The sequence below is a fragment of the Cydia strobilella genome, chromosome 2 (genome assembly GCF_947568885.1).
Source record: "Cydia strobilella chromosome 2, ilCydStro3.1, whole genome shotgun sequence".
NCBI classification, from domain to species: domain Eukaryota; kingdom Metazoa; phylum Arthropoda; class Insecta; order Lepidoptera; family Tortricidae; genus Cydia; species Cydia strobilella.
Window position 1 is genome coordinate 8,389,176 of NC_086042.1, and position 15,596 is coordinate 8,404,771.

A 15,596-nucleotide genomic window follows, 5' to 3' on the forward strand; every position below is an offset into this window, starting at 1 on the left:
GTTTTTTCCTTAGACTGTATCCATCTATTACGGAGTTATATCTATCTTTGATATTACCTATGTCATGTACCTATCTATTCCGTTAACTCTCAGAATGACATTCGTTTTTCGGTTAAAATCGGACGTAATCGCGTAATAGAAAATGACAGCGTCTCACTGATTTAGTTGCAATCCAACACCTAAAGACTGCAGTCGTTTTCAGGCTTAAACTATATAGAGTAGTTAATACCACCATAACTAGTAGGTAAATATTTAATTTCATATTTTTCGGCAATTAATTGAATGGGGATGGGGATCTCAAAAAGGGTATTTCTATAAATGGTCAATCAGGAGAAATCATATATATATATAAATATTTTTGAAAAGAAGCGGAAACTTTTAAGAAACGTGATAATTTGAATTTTTTTTAATAAAAGTCAAGACCGGGTCATAGAAGTAACAGAAATTTGAAAAAATAAATTATTAAGAAAAATATTAAGATTCAAAGATCTCCCGAATTTGAAAAATTGTATAATTCTACCATATGAATTGAAATATGTGACTGGTATTAAGAGGCCGTAGTCGATTTTGGAGCAAAAATGTAAAATTGATAGATTTAGTCGTTGAAATTATACACGTTTTGTTACGTAATATCTAAATAACAAGTATTGATTTCTATTAGCACGTCTTCATCTTGCCTTTTAATAATGAGGTCGCGAGCGTGCGTCACCGGTAATGCGAACATAGCTTCCACTTCAGAACTCCCACCGCCGCCCATCCAAGCACCCCAAGCACAACCAAAACATCAGCAACCAGTGCAGCCAGAACAGATGGCAAACAAGGAAAACAGCACGGAGCCCCTTGCGCAACAGCTACATACAATCATGAAACAAGTATTACTCCAGTTACAACTACAACACGACATTCTCATAAAAATTCTCAATAAGTAATCGCAGAAATCAATATCATAAGCTGCGTATAATGCACCTAAATGCGCAAGGCCTCAAAGGTAAATTCCTCGAGTTAAAATCTCTAGCCGATCGTCACAAACCACATATAATCATAGTCAACGAATGTCGCGTGGATTTTTCCAGAACCCGCATGAATCTCCCGAACTATGACAAGCTCACTCACTCGATTGCACCGCATCTAACCACAGCCCTATACGTGATGCGAGGTATACGCTGGAGTCAGACCGACGTCACTCCAGGTACTGAAGTAGGAGACCGTCTCATCGAAGGCGTCGCTATCAACCTTACCTACGATCACGTAACTGGAGATTACCTAAAAATTAAAGGAATATACGTACCGCACAGGTCAGAACACATTGACGCCGCAGCACTTAAGGACGAGTTAGAAGATATTGTTACCGAAGCCCCGAACATCACCATAGGGGACCTCAATCTTAAAATGACCACACTAAACCAAACGCGAGACGAAGGGGCGGGAATACTCATCCGCGACCTCTGTAACTCTAACGTCTGCACCATACACCACACAGGCCTACCTTCACGTCCAAATAGTGCGGGGTATGGCATCCTTGATGCAGCCATCATCTCGTATGAAATGGAAGCCTTCGACACCGTAACATGCCGACAAACAACATCGGTTGGCTCAGACCACATGCCATGGCTACTAGATATAAATATAGTGGTGGACAGAGCGAAAAATATGATAAGAAACACCCGTGCTATCGCAAGTAACGAAGATACCAGACAGCAATTTCAGCAAACTCTATGGAACAAAACCACTCAGCTACCAAAGAAAATTACATCTGATTCAGAATGCGAGGAATACATACTACAACTAGAAAAAGCTATTACCGAATCTCTGGATGAGTATGCGCCACTGCATGAGTACAATAAAAGAGATCAACTTCCAGATGAGATTAATAAATTAATAGACGAAAGAAACAAAGCAAAAAGTAAAGCGTGGCGACTACGCTTTAACCAGGATAGAATAACGGAACAAAGAACGACCTACAATCATCTGAAACGGCTGGTCCAACAGGCGCTCTTGGAGTATAACGATCAGAAATGGGTGAGAATAGTAAATGACCCACGAAACAATAGAGCCCAGATGTGGCGAATCCAACGCAGTCTGAAGGCACCAGTACAGAGACTCCCCCACATCCAGGGATGCAACAGTGAGAAAGAAACCATCGACACTTTAGTCCACACAGCGATTGTAGCAGAAGCCGAGATAGATAACAAGGACAAGAGCACAGAGAAGACCACGCCCTTTCAACCTCTTGACGCTACATCTATAGAGGAGATTAAGATCGCTCTAAGACGTTTTAAAAATAAGAAGGCCCCAGGCCCGGACAAAATCAAAGCAGATGCTCTCAAACTCGGAGGCAACCCCTTTCTCATCCGGTACAAAGTTATAGCCGACTACCTATTACTGACAGGCTACTATCCCAATAGGTGGAAAATCGGAGAATGCATCTTCTTATATAAAGCAGGGAAGAATCACCGCGACGCCAAATCGTATCGACCCATTACCCTTCTAAACATCATGGGTAAATTACACGAGCGCTTGCTTCTTTCGCGCCTGCGACAGACGACCGACAGACTCCAACCGCCATTCCAGCATGGCTTTACTAAGAATAGAGGAACAGGCACGCAAATACTTCGTACCGGAAAGTTCATAACGGATGCCTTAGAAGCAAAGGAGAGCGTGGCCTTAGTATCGACTGATCTTTCGAAAGCCTTCGACTCCATAAATCACGAGGGTCTGGCAAAGAAACTTCAAACAGCCGACGTTCCAAATAACATTATCAAAATAATAGAAAATTACCTGAGCGGTCGAAAAACCTATGGACGTTTCAGAACCACCAACGGGGAAGAGAAAGCGGTGCCACACGGAGTCCCACAGGGTTCTATCCTGGGCCCAATCATCTTCAACATGTATGTACATGACGTTTGGGACCAACGGAACCGGATCCGCGGACTAAAGCTTTCTCAGTACGCCGATGACTTGTGCATACTCAACAGATCTCCCGAACCGAACAGCGCGACGAGCCGTGCGGGCTGGGCCGCCGAAACTGTCATCGATTACTACCATCGCTGGGGACTGAAGTGCAACGTAGAGAAAACCGAGTGCGCTATGTTCACTCACAAGAGAAAGTACCGCAGAACCATTCGCATCAAAAACGAGGTAATTGAATATAAAAACAGCATAAAATATTTGGGTGTACACCTAGACAAGACCATGACCATGGGTAAACAGACGGACTACGTAGTGCAGAAAGTACGAAGGGCGCGCGGTGCTTTAGCCCCCATTATAGGCTGGCACGCTAAGACGGATCTGACGGTGAAACTGGCTGTCATTCAGGCCTGTCTACTTCCAATATTGGATTATGGCGTGGTACAATTACTCTCACGTTACAGTAAGAGCAACCTACTCAGAATTGAACGTCAATATCGAATGGCTCTCAAGACTAGTGGACAGTTCCCAAAACACCTAGAAACTTCACTACTCTGGGAGATGCTCGACTGGGATCCATGGCACCTCCGCGCACAAGACTTAAATGAAGACATGCTGCGCCGATTCAGGGAAATGCACATTGCGGACCTAGATACCCCTGGTAACGCCTACATCGGACACAGGCAGCACAATCCACTTCTAACTAACACTAGATTAGGAGAAATTGACTATGTACCAAAAAAAGACAGGAGTCGGCAGCTCAGCAAGCGAGCAACCGCTCCACGTCCCCATAGATTATAGGATATTAGTTGTAAGAATAGTTATAAGATAGGACAATATGAAACAACTTTTAAATTTATATAAATTTATTCTGTACGCACACACTAACAAGCACACAGCACAAACAACATGACACCTATACAGATCTTTTAGACACACATAGGTAGATTGTAAGTAGCTGACACACCCACAGGCCGAACACACCACCGACCTGATGGACATAATGTAACATATAAACTAGAGAAATAAACACCTTTCTATTCTATTCTATTCACCGGTAATGCATGAAGAGAAGGGGCTGTTTTTGAAAATTCATCAAAAAATCATGGTGGTAAATAATACAAATTTATGTATAAGAATAGTTTCAGCAAATGTTGTAGATTGTTTAAGTATCAAAATTACGTTGAAATTAAGTCGATTTTCAAAGAAATTGTCACTTGTTTTGAAGTAATTTCTGGAGAAAATAGATTTCGTCTAACTTTCATTTACACTACTTCAAAGTCATAATAATAAAAATGTAGTCTGATAAACGTCAAGTACAGGTTATGTGTAATACAAAATTACTATGTTTAGCAGTCCAAACTTTACGAAATTTACAAATAAGAGCGACAAAATCAGTGCTTTATGCGCGTTTACCTAAACGTCCATCAGAAAAGCAAACTACCTATATACTAATTTAGTGAGTCTGTTTTCAAAAAATTGATCTGATAAAAGGTAAGATAAGAAGACGTGCTAATAGAAACCAGTACTTGTTATTTCAATTAGGTAACAAAAGGTGTAAAATTTCACGGACTAAATCTATTAATTTTACATTTTTGCGACTAAAATCGACACCGGCCTCTTAACAACTCTATATAATTTCCGCCAGAAGTCTTTGCTTCGTGATCGTTAGAAAGCTGAAATTTGGCATGGATATACTCGTACGAGTATTTAAATCAGGTATCCCAACAAAGTCGTACAAAAAATACTACTTGTTTTTAGGGTTGCTTCAACCCTATAGTGTTAGTGTTAGGGGGGTGTAATTGGATAGGTCTTTCAAAACGAAAAGGGGTCTTGAAGAACGGGTTCCGTACCTAAAGGGAAAAAACGGGGCCCTATTACTAAAAGGCTCCGTTGGCCGTCTGTCCGTCTGTCTGTCACCAGGCTGTATCTCATGAACCGTGATAGCTATTAGCTAGACAGTTGAAATTTTCACAGATGATGTACTTCTGTTGCCGCTATAACAACAAATACTAATAAAAACAGGATAAAATAAATATTTAAGTGGGGCTCCCATACAACAAACGTGATTATTTTGCCGTTTTTTGCGTAATGCTACGGAACCCTTCGCGCGCGACTCGCACTTGGCCGGTTTTTTTTATAAACATCATATTTTCGGAAATAATCACTCCGAAAGACAAAAAAAATGTCATATGGCAAAATCCTTTAAAACAAATTTTTGTTACATTGTTTTTTTTTTAAGTTGTCCGAACTCCGAATGTTCCTAAACACATCTTCCTACATTTCAGACCCTTTAAAAATCTAAGCTTTGGCTTCTCGGTCTTCTTGCATTAGGTATAGATATTGTTCATTGATTACGCCCGCCCCGAAACACAAAGAAGTAAAGTCAATTCCAATGTTCGACACATATTGCTTCTTGTTTCCCGATTGTTTTTGTCACGTGACAAACATGAGGCGAACATTTATGACGAAATAATCATGCATTCGCGAGAAGTCCGTCCGTTCGCACCTCGCGCACTAAATGTAGAGCGGCTATTATGAATCATAAATACTAATTAACCATGTCTTTTTGTTTCCAGGATGCCCTTGCGAATGTTGAAGATGCTGAGCTGTTCATTTAACACACACGAACACACTACTAAGTATATCACTATTAACATACACATCGATTACTAACATTCGGGGATGTTCCAAACATTTAGATTCATTTTACTGTATAGTTATAGATCACATCAGTTCCTAACATGCGGGGTAGTTTTACCCCCGTGGGGGTAAAAACTGATATTTTACGGGGGTGATAAGCTAATCAAAGATAACAAAGACCTATTAAGAAAGAATATTAATGATTATGGAGGACTGGTAAAATCAAGTTCTCCAGTTAGTCAAAGGGTTGACAGGACTGAAAAGGTTAGGAACCACTGATATGGAGAATATGGATGTTGACTGTATTTAATAGTAGGTACATTACAATACAAGTGCAAAAAAAGGAAACTCGAAACGAGGCGCGATATATTAAAACACGACCGAATAAGGGAGTGTTTTAAATCGACACGAGTTGCGAATGACCTATTCGCACATGTATCGTACAACGTTTTACAGTACATATGGCCCGTTAAATTTTCGACATAGTTGCGTAATGTGCTAATTTATCGCACTAGTGTAAAATAAATTATTAAATTACCATGCATGAAATAAAGCACCAGAACATTAATTAGAGCATGCTCCAATGAGATGTTCGTTTGCAAAAATAGCGGACCGCAGTTTGACTTCTGATCCTTGTAGTGGGGTTCCTAGGCTCCTAGAAACCCGATGTTACCAGGCTGAAAAGTGGTGCCGTTACCCCCACCAGCCCTTTGAATTTGTACCTTACAAATTCTCATACATTCGCTATCAAAAAATACCACCTTTTGCACAAATCGGACTAATTTGAATCTAGCTCTTAGCATAATTGAACTACCTAATTAATATTAGTATAAATTTAAAGAACGTTTATTTACCTTTACATTAACGTATTTTGTGGTTACAAAAAATACTTTGTATTCTTATGAGTTTAAGATGTTTGAAAAAAAAATGAAAATAATTGTTTGACGGTCGCGCGTTTTCATTATCGTAAGAACGGTTTGAAAACGGTCAGATAATACTTATCCACTTACCAGATCAGGGTTCCTTAACAACAATGTCTGTCCGTCTGTCCGTCTGTCCGTCTGTCTGTCTGTCTGTCACCAGGCTGTATCTCATGAACCGTGATAGCTAGACAGTTGAAATTTTCACAGATGATGTATTTCTGATGTCGCTATAACAACAAATACTAAAAACAGAATAATATAAATATTTAAATGGGGCTCCCATACAACAAACGTGATTTTTTTGCTGTTTTTTTCCGTAATGGCACGGAACCCTTCGTGCGCGAGTCCGACTCGCACTTAGCCGGTTTTTTTTCTTTTCGTTTGGCTTTTGTCGACGTACGATTGTCACATTCGATTACGCCATACACTACACTTACACTCACAACAGTAACACATGCTAAGCGAATGATCATTTTAACCATAGTTTGAGGGGATTCGAGCAACCTGTGGTGTGTTTTCACCTCAAGATAACAATGAAGGAGCGTGGAGTTGGCCTATGCGAATTGTACTTTACTTCAGTGAAATGGTAAGCATAATTATATATTACGTACCCGAATTAAAGTATGACTCATGTTACACTATGTCGGGCTCACGAGTTTGGGCGCTCAATAAATTTCTAGTAACAAGGAAGGTAAACGTCCGGGCTTGATATACTTAGCCCAGATGGATGACACGGCCCTGCGTGCCCGGGATATCATTGTTATTGAATTGTTATTTTTAGTTATGTCCAAAAAAAGTCGATGAATTCGATCAGAGATAACACGTTTTAGACCTAAGTAGGTATGTTCGTGATTTTTTTTATCGAGCAATATATATAGTTGTTTAATCAGGGTCGTGTTGCATAATAAAGTACAACTAATATTATCCTTTTCTAATTCCACTTTTTAAAAAAGGAGTTCCGCTTGTAATATTAGTTGTAGTTTATTATGCAACACGGCTCAGGTTTCGAATCAATGAAGTTACTAGAGAAAGGCCTCAAGATTGCTATTCATATTTTTGGCAACCGTATTATCAGAATCAGAATCAGATCTTATCAGATTATGATCTTAAAAACCCTTCGATTTTTTTAAACTGCTGGCTGAACCCACTGCAGCGTAAGTTTAATGACTTGCACTGTGACGTGACAGTGACGAGAACGTCTATCTAAAGGAGCCCACTGACTATGAGTCCGCTGGACGATATCGGCCTGTCAGTTATTCAGAACTGTCAAATTTTTATTCTAACTGACAGGCCGATATCGTCCGGCGGACTGATACTCGTAGTCAGTGGGCCCCTTGTTGAATTATACGTTAATGTTGAGTACTACTTACTTTACTTTTACGGAGTCGAACTAACGTACGGTGTAACAAGCGTCATCCTTTATTTTCCGTGATTATCCACATATGTAATTAGTTTTGCTTTAATAACACTGCTCTTTTAATAAATAGGTAAATACCAACTTCTGAAAATGCTGTAGATAGCCGATTTTGTCTGGTATTGTATGGCTTGGCTCTTGACTTAAAAATGTAGATAACAGTGTCAAGTCACTCATTCATGGGCTTCTTAGCATTAGGTATGCGACACATTGCTGGAGTGCTAATCGTTGATTATATAATAGAAATTTAAAAATTTGAGTGCATTTTTCCAATTCGTATAAGACCACATACCTATGTATAATCCGATTCATCTCTGTGACGCATTATTTCTTAGCCTACCTAGTTTCCAGAATCCAGATATTATTCATGATAATATTAAATTGGTAACATGTTGACACCGTTCTTAATAATAATTTTTGTGATAATTTAAAGATCGTAACCTACCACCTATCAGTTACTATGGTATTGCTATGGTATAAGCGGGATAGCAAACCACGTACCTATTAGTAGGTAGGTATTCTACTCAACAGTACGGACACGGTCACGTAACTACTTTTTAGGGTTTTGTACCCAAAGGGTAAAAACGGGACCCTATTACTAAGACTCCACTGTCCGTCTGTCTGTCTGTCTGTCCGTCTGTCTGTCACCAGGCTGTATCTACGAACCGTGATAGCTAGACAGTTGAAACTTTCACATATGATGTATTTTTGTTGCCGCTATAACAACAAATACTAAAAACAGAATAAAATAAATATTTAAGTGGGGCTCCCATACAACAAGTGGTTTTTTTTTGCCGTTTTTTGCGTAATGTTACGGAACCCTTCGTGCACGATGTGATTCGTTCTGCCAAAAAAAGCTCGTCATTCTCTGTAATAAACAGGCACCCAGTAATGGCTAAGAGACGTCTCCGAATTTTAAAATCAGTCAACGGCCTCTCGAATATCGATCTTAATTACTTACTCAGCCAGACACAACTAGAATTGTTTGTTGTCATAATGTCCTATTACGTTTCATTAGGTGTAACGTAAAAAATGGGCCGCATCAAGTGGCAGTCGCGTCTAGCGTGCACTTCGAACGCCAAATTTAATCAAAACTCTTAGTAGCGTAGCAACGTGGCAGTAGCACCCTCAAACATGGTCAGGGGCTGACGTCCCTGACTGCCCTGACGGGTGTGCTAGTAAAATGGTCCAGTACACAGCAGAGATCTGAAACTATCTCTTTCAGATTCAGATATCTGCTGCGTACTGACGGTCTATTTTATTAGCCTACCTATTTACCTAAAAACAAGTGATAAAACATACCGTTAATGCCCTTAAATTTTAACACTAAAGCCTCTATAGCTACAATACTATGTACTGTGTATATATCTTTGTGGAAGTTATTAGAGGAAGAAACAGCGACATAGTTTAGGAGATCGTTTTTCGCCTTATTAGGCACTGACGTACCTGTCACGTGCCCACAGCTGAAGAACGCAAGGCGCTATTTCATGGACAATTTACATACAGATGGATTAACGTCCCAAGGGTCGTGCATCTGTTGAATTTCTATTGTTAGATTGGAAAATGTAGCGCCACCGCGCTCGACTTTCCTTCCATGATAATGATTAGTTTGCAACAGCGTCACCACCTCACCACGTAACGTATTCACTATTCGTACCTGACGGAACTCGACATGAGATTTTACCAACAGTACTTACTTTTATTCTAACGCTTTCGTCGTCCGCAATAAGACTCAATCAAATTTATATGCGAGTAGGTATGGTAACGGTACCTGCTTACGATTTATATTGTGCACATGCTCCTTATCTTTGTTATTTATTTCCAAACCTGTAAGTTTGCCACGACGGTGCCGCTTTAATATGGCAAGTGCTAAAGTAACCGAATGTGAAATGCTGTAACTGTTACACGATATTTATGTCAGCAATGATGCGAATCAAATAATTATGATTATTATTTTTTTAACAGGCAGGCAGTATAAATATTGTATAATGGGGTGTCTGTAACAACTCTCTTAACGCTAACATTAAATAATTTCACGGTTTAGACTCACTTGTTTTAGTCACTGTTTCGGATGTTTCGGAGAGCCTAGGTCTCCTTTCTCAAGCACTAATAGTGCGAGCAGCGTTTACGACGACCGTGTATTGCGTACTGCCGCGCGCCGAGAAAACGCTGAAGGCTGAAGTGAACGCTGCTCGCACTATTAGTGTTTGAGAAAGGAGACCTAGGCTCTCCGAAACATGTCGCGCGAGAGACTAAAACAAGTGAGTCTAAACCGTGAAATTATTTAGTATTAGAGTTTTGAATGATTCACGGTTAGTTTCACTAGACTTATATTGACCGGGATATAGACCGTGATAATACAAAAGGTAATCACAGTCTATATCCCGGTCAATATAAGTCTAGTAATATTAGTATGTCTCACAACAGTTTGCAGTTTGCACAAGTTGCAGTCGGGTTGCAGTCCGTCTGTACCGGCCCTTACATGTGCAATTTCTGTTTGTAGGTATAGGTATGAATGGATCAAGTTTAGGATTTTCCTGCGTCTAGACGTAGCAAACGTGGAGGGCTTTTTTAAATACATACCTTAGGTAGTAGGGTTAGTAAGCGCGTTGATTATGGTCGAGAGCTGGTAGAAAATTGGAGTAGGTCCTTGAGGCAAGCTGAAAATTTGCCTGATGCTTCTCCTATCTTACCCTACCTTAGCACTACAAGTCTGGCTGCAGGGTAGCGGGTACCAACCTATAAATTTTTTAAGATTTTTTTTTGGTGCCCAAAAAAGGTTCTTGAGGCAATCTGTAATTTCTACAAGTGATAATTGAATATCTAAATAGTCATAAAAAAATTATGCCAGACGATTTGGCAGGGTCTTTAACCTTGCCAGACGCGTGCAAAATATTTTTTTCAAAAAATTCAAAAAAGGTTCTAGAGGCAATCTGTAATTTTTAGAGGTTAGTTAACGTCGGGGCTTTCTACCTGTCAGACGATCTAGAAAGTTACGTATGGCACTTAATCGCACGCAAAATTAAGTTTGTTATCCTGTATAAATGTACGCTAATACAAAGTTATTAAAGGTAAAAAAAAAATTACGATGTACGATGTGATTATGATTATGAATATGTGTATATTTATGATAATTATGTACAGTATGAGTATTAGTAGGGATATAGTTAACGTAATATGACCTAATTTATAATAATGTATTGTAATTTTAATAAATACATGTATATGTAAAATAATACAATTTATATACAGAATAGTAATGTGTTGTAATTATTATAATGTGTTATTATTTGTTACATTATCAATAAATGATTGAATAATACAAATATTAATGAAATAATAATACAAATATGATTATGATGATGATTGTTTCACGTCCTAATGTGATAGGTTTTTTTTTGTTAATTTTTTTTATTTATTCCTAAAGCTTTCCCAAAGGGGAGCAAAATTTTGATTATTTTTGCGCTACGACGCACGGTTTAGCAGATACAGCCCTATAAAGTTTTGTTTTTTTTTTTTTTTAATATAAATTAAGGATCATCTAGAGGGGAACGAAATTTTTATTATTTTTGACGACGCATGGTTTAGGAGATACAACCCTATAAAGTTTTTTTTGTTTTTTTTTGTTTCTTTTATTAAGGGTCACCTAGAGGGAAACGACAATTTTATTATTTTTGCGCTATGACGTATGGTTTAGGAGATACAGCCGTATAAAAAAAAACCTTTTTTTCATTGTGTTCTTTGTATATTACTTTGGATTTTATAAAGGGGAAAGAAAATTTTATTATTTTTGCGCTACGACGCATGGTTTAGGAGATACAGCCCAATAAAGATTTTTTGTTTTGTTTTTTGTTTTTTTTTTTTTTTTTCAAATAAGGCTTACCTAGAGGGGAACGAACATGTTATTATTTTTGCGCTACGACGCATGGTCTAGGAGATACAGCTCTATAAAGATTTTACTTTTTTTTTTCTTTCTTGATTTTCATTGTGTTCTTTGTATATTACTTTGAGGTTTTATAAATGGGAACGAAAATTTTATTATTTTTGCGCTACGACGCATGGTTTAGGAGATACAGCCCTATAAAGATTTTGTTGTTTTTGCGTTTTTTTTTTTTAAATATAAATTAAGGGTTGCTTACGGGGGAAAGAAAATTTGATTATTTTTGCGCTACGACTGAAAAAAAAATCAGCTGTTTAGCCTGTTCGCATGAACACATAGTTTACATTAAAATTTAAAAAAAAAAACTTCCCGGCCTAGGCCTTTAATTTCGTATGAAATTTCTTTACAGTTCTCTTGAGTTGCTCCGCCCGAAACGTGATACTTTGAAGCCTGTTTTGACGCACATAAGGACAATATTTCATTGCATGTTTAAGAAAAGAAAATTAAACGATTAAAAATGAATATCGTTCCAAAAACTTGTAATTTAACTGTACAGCGAACAAAATAATTTAAATAAGTTATAGTGACGTCACAAAGTTTGTGACTCCCCCTTCCCCTTGTCACACATGTCACATTTTTTGACCCCCTCCCCCCCTAAACGTGTGATGTTATTAATTTCATTTCATTTATTCATTTATTTCAATCAACTTAGGATCATAATATATTACATTATACCATTACATAAAATTATTATATTACAGTTAAGATTAAAATTAGACTAAAGTTATATTAAACCCCTAAAATAATTAATTAAGTATTTAATAAATTATTTATTATTTAATTATATTATATGACCCCGAAAGATGAAAAAAAAAGCTTTTTAGCCTGTTCATGAACTCAGCCATGCACGCCATGTTTACATTAAAATAAAATAAAAATACTTCCCGGCCTAGGCCTTCGTCATAAGTAATGAACTACCCATGGATCTACAATAGAGATACAACCGGACATATTGTCTCTAATTTCATATGTAATATGCCCACGCCCTATTCATACCCATAATTCTATACACATAATATCTTAAATATACACATCTTCATACTCACAATCACATAGTACGTCTAAATTTGTACCTTTCTATCTTTAATTTTCTGCACTACAAAAATAACTATGTATTAGCATACATTTTTACAGGAATACAAACTTAATTTTGCGTGCAAGTAAGTGCCATACGTAACTTTCTAGATCGTCTGGCAGGTAGAACTGGTAGAAGGCCCCGACCAAATCGTCTGGCTTATTTTTTAATGACTATTTAGATACTTAACTTTAACCTGTAAAAATTACAGATTGCCTTAAGAACCTTTTTAGAATTCTTTGAAAAAATATTTTGCACGCGTCTGGCAACGTTAAAGACCCGGCCAAATCGTGTGGCATAATTTTTTTATGACTATACCTATTCAATTTTCACTTGTAGGAATTACAGATTGCCTCAAGAACCTTTTTTGGGCACCAAAAAAAATCTTTTAAAATTTATAGGTTGATTTAGACCCGCTACCCTGCAGCCAGACTTGTAGTGCTGAGGTAGCGTAAGATCGGAGAAGCATCAGGCAAATTTTCAGCTTGCCTCAAGGACCTACTCCAAATTTAGCTAGGTCAAACAAAGCTGATTTAGCCCGGTAGCCACGACATCGTACCGTGCATACCCCCCCACCCCCAAAGGGGGGGTGAAAGGGTCGGCTCCCCAGGTCCAATCTATGCTATATTTCTTCCTGTTCTTATCAATCAATCAATTAGGGACGAGGAATTCAACTTTGAAATAATTATTATAGGTACCTTTCCATACAAAAAAAAATGTTTTTGTACATAAAACAGAACTGACTAAATATACAATCAAACTTAGTTAAACGAAAAGTTACTACCTATAAAAAAAGGCATGTATCAGTGCATCAAGACAATCCTTTAATTAAGGTATTAACTATACGGGGCGTTGCTTAAGGAATTTACTAAATAAATCGAACTTGGATTGCCGTTTAAGAGCGAACCGATTTCCTAAATGGCGCCGAGTCCGGTCGGCAGATTGACTCATTTGCACTGCATTACATTACCAACAGACACGGACAGCCACTCTCATCTCGCGGTAATGAACAGATTGTTGCCCACAGGACTTTACCGTTATACAGTAGATATACAGTATAGGTACGTACCTAGTATATACCTATCTCTATACCGTTAGAGCACCCGTCTAATAGGTATCTAACACCTAAGCCTACAGATACTTATATTATTACTTGCGAATTGCGAACATATAAATAGGTTCATCATAATGGTATTAGGTAGATAACAAACAAAATCTACTAGAACCACAATAAATAATAGAACTACGCTATAGAACGTTTAAAAAAAAGATCGACAAAAAATATTAATGTAAGTAGTAACTAATACATGTTCTGCATAGGCAGATTTAAAAATCAATAAATATGTACATCCAAACAAGCAGTGGTCATCTTGACCACTAATAAAAGCAAAATGTTTATCAGATACCGCAATGTAATGAAAATTGCGTGCAAGTTCTTGCTAGTCTTAAACCTCATTTTAGAAATAAATATTTCAGGTATCAAGCAGATTTAGGACAAGACACACGACGCCATCTGTGTCCATATTAGCAATATACGAAGGACGGTTGCCTGTTATATACGTCTGAAAATTTGTATAGATGGCGCTAGATGTACGCGCAATGCACGGATGTGCAAATTTGCGATGAACTGAGAGAATGTCAAGGCCAATGCTAATAAGTGATAACCATGGAATCACAGTGATACACAATAAAAAGAAATGTTTTAATCGCTAGAAAATTCATTTTAAGCATTAAGTTTATCTTAAGTTTGTTTTAAAAACGTAAATTTCGTACTTCTTTCTCAATGTTGTTGATCGCGTTATAACCTCAATTCTGTATCTATGGGCGTGGGAATTTCCAAAATATGAACTTATTAATCCGTGAAAATGTATTTTCACGGCATGAAATTGTTAATTGGTGAGCCTGAGTGATAAAACTTTAACAATATCGGAATAAATGCAAAATAGACGTATGTAAACATGAAATATTGCCTGACAATTTAAATTTAGCGCTACACTTGTAAGGCATGAAGTTCGCATTGCGAAATACGAATACTGGCCGATTGATGTGAAAGATATTCCGAAGGCCGTGAACATTGCGGAAATCGAGATGTGTGTGTGGTCAAAAAGACAGTGCAAGGTAGGGGTCGGGTGGCGTTTGTGATGGCAAAAATTTTGCAAATGGTGAGTTAGGAGTTATTGTGCGTCCCGAAATCAATTTTGGTTTGTGATTGTGAATTAGTCTGGTGTTAGAAAAAAAAATAGTGCTGATTGATAGTTTTTACCCAGATTCTAAGATAGGGATTGGCAAATGGCGCTACGATTTGCCAAACTTGACACAACTACGCGTTTAGAAATCCCGTACGTCCTCAGGTCACCTAGTTTTAGAGGCGCGGGATGGTCTGTGTAAAGAAACAAATAGTGGTGCATCCTCGAATTCCTGAAATCACGCGTTTGGTGTTAGCAACTGGGACATCCAGCTTGGCGATTATAACGGTGTCAGCATGTTGCGATTTTTTTGGCCAGCGGTACTACTTTTTAAACTCGTTTATAGAAGCGGCTAGAGGCTTCCGCGTCCCGTAGGGTCGCTGGCCCCGCCGTCTGCCTTCTGGAGTTAAATTACATAATGTATGGTTCTTGTTTGGAGCGTGCAACAAGTAGACATGTGTCGGCGGCTAACTGTCAATGTGGTGTACAGTAAGCCCGCGGCCCCCAT

At 38.2% G+C, this 15,596-nt stretch overlaps 1 protein-coding gene across 9 annotated transcripts in view; it reads left to right on the top strand.

The window, feature by feature from the left end:
- The window catches only part of LOC134751016 (sex determination protein fruitless-like), a 108,167-nt gene that overhangs the window by 69,565 nt on the left and 23,006 nt on the right, over positions 1 to 15,596 (top strand). The window contains exon 1 of one of the 9 annotated variants that reach the window (XM_063686381.1): positions 6,880 to 7,059. The exons of 5 other annotated variants lie outside the window; for them this stretch is intronic. The gene's annotated coding sequence lies outside the window, so the exon portion shown is untranslated. 3 more of the 9 variants (XM_063686373.1, XM_063686397.1, XM_063686388.1) reach the window with 3 other exon arrangements.